Consider the following 2,146-nt stretch of genomic DNA (forward strand, 5'->3'; position numbering starts at 1 on the left):
CACTGAACATGTGGTAGGTAAGTAATAAACTCAACTTTTAGTTTTATTTATTTAAATTTAAACTACTATCAATGACTAAAGGCTACTGTATTGGACAGTGCAGCTGAGTAAAATAGACCCATGTGCTAATAAATACAATAATAAATACATAGTTCCCAGCACAGAATGATTTAACCTAAGAGACGAAGTTATGGCTGAGTTAGAGAAATGCCCTGAAGAGGTGATGGACAAGTCAGGTCTGATGTTGAAATCAGCCAAGTGATGAAGGGAAGAACGATAGCCAGGATGATCATAAAAACACACAGGCATAAATGAACCAATTGAAAACAAAGAGCTGCAAATACCAGTTGAGCAAAAAATCTGGTTGGAAGACACTGAATTAAAAACTCCATTGTTAGGGCCAGCAGTTGGTATGTTGGTTAAGGAGCTGGACTCCCATGTGGCCTACTGCAATTCAAGTTCTGGATGCAGTGGTCCAAAAAGCATAGCAAATACATAAATAACAAATAAATATTTTTTTGAAAAAGCTCCATTGTTATTATGACCTTCATAAAATTAGTTCTCAACTTCACAATTTGTTTTGACAAAACGAAAAAAAAAATGTGAAATTGTCTTGCCCCTTCTGTGAATTCTTTACTTCAAAATGTATATTAAGTTCAAATAGATACACACAGCAGAAAAATGGCTCAATCGAAATTTACACTTAATTAAAGGAACTCTACAAGTTTTTATCCTAACTCCTAATGGGTCAAACCTCTCTTATCATTGGCAAATGTGAGTTTCTGATCTGAGATATAGGTCTATAAATATTCATATTTAATTTCATCTAGACTACTTAAAGCCATAAGATGGATCATTAGGAAGTTCATGGGAAACATGTGTTAGGAAAATACTAAGCATAGATTTGAAAATTTTTTGCACCAAAATAAATTTGTTACTCAATTCCATTTTTTTCCATCAAGTTTTGGAAGTCCTTGGGTATTTTAACCTTCTAAGATCTTTTCAGTGGTTAACAGACCATTCTTGGGCACACAATCCCACCCAACTTTGTGTTATTCACATAGTTGGAGGTCTGACAATCTGTCTACATCAATATCAAAGGGCATAATTTGATTTAGAATGGGAAGGAATGGAGCCCTGGTGAGAGCTGTCAAAGGCAGCTCCTGGTGAGTCATCAGGCTAAGGGGTTTTTAAACCATCTTCTGGAAGTGTTGTATCTTCCTCATTTACTCAATGAACACACAGTATCTTTGTTTTCATTCAGCACAACAGATGCCTTCTTAATACATTTATTATGGTTGAGTTCAGTTTATATCTGTTTGGTTTTTAATCAAGCACTACCCTAGACATGGAGGTTGCAGAAGTGTAAAGATGAACTTAGCTCCTGTACTGAAAACCGGAGACTGATATAAAGAGACAAAGTGATAGCCTGGTAATAATTGGGTGCTGTGTATCTTTTTCCAAATAGCTGTCTCAGAAAATGTTCACAGGCTGGAATATCACGAGTCAAATGAGATTTCAACGGGGTAGACAGAGAGAAAGAGAGAAAAAGAGAAAGGAATATATGCTTATGTGTGTGTTTGTGTTTCTAATTTCAGAAGCATCAGACAAGAAAAGGGTGACTGAGAAGATAAACACAGGAGTATGTTGATGGGGGTGAGTTGGGACTTATCTTTTAGAAGTATGATATTACTGGCAATTTATTTTTTACTTCTATGTATTTTACTTGCACAATATATAATCAATTTATGTATGATTCTCTTAGCAATCATTAGTAATTATAATATGAAAGGACATAAAAGTCTTAAGAAAATGGTAAATTTAGGATTAAAAATTTCTGGAACTTAGGGCCAGCTAGTGGCATGGTGGATAAGGCAACTCTACAGATCCATAAGGCTCACTGTGCAGTGTGAGTCTAAGACTGGGCAGCTTGGAAGATACACCAGGAGTCCGTGTGTACATACTCAAAGGGGAGAAATACTCAAAGGGGAGAATGGAGAAGGGATTGCAGCATGACCATTCCCCCTGGGAGGATGCTTTCTCACTTTCCCTCTCTGTCCTGTCTCAAGCAAATTAAAAGAAAAAAACAAAATCTGGAACTAGGAGAGGTTGGTGCAGCAATATCACAATGCTCTGTAAGGCTGAC

Source organism: Tupaia chinensis, unplaced genomic scaffold, assembly GCF_000334495.1.
Source record: "Tupaia chinensis unplaced genomic scaffold, TupChi_1.0 Scaffold000098_2, whole genome shotgun sequence".
NCBI classification, from domain to species: domain Eukaryota; kingdom Metazoa; phylum Chordata; class Mammalia; order Scandentia; family Tupaiidae; genus Tupaia; species Tupaia belangeri.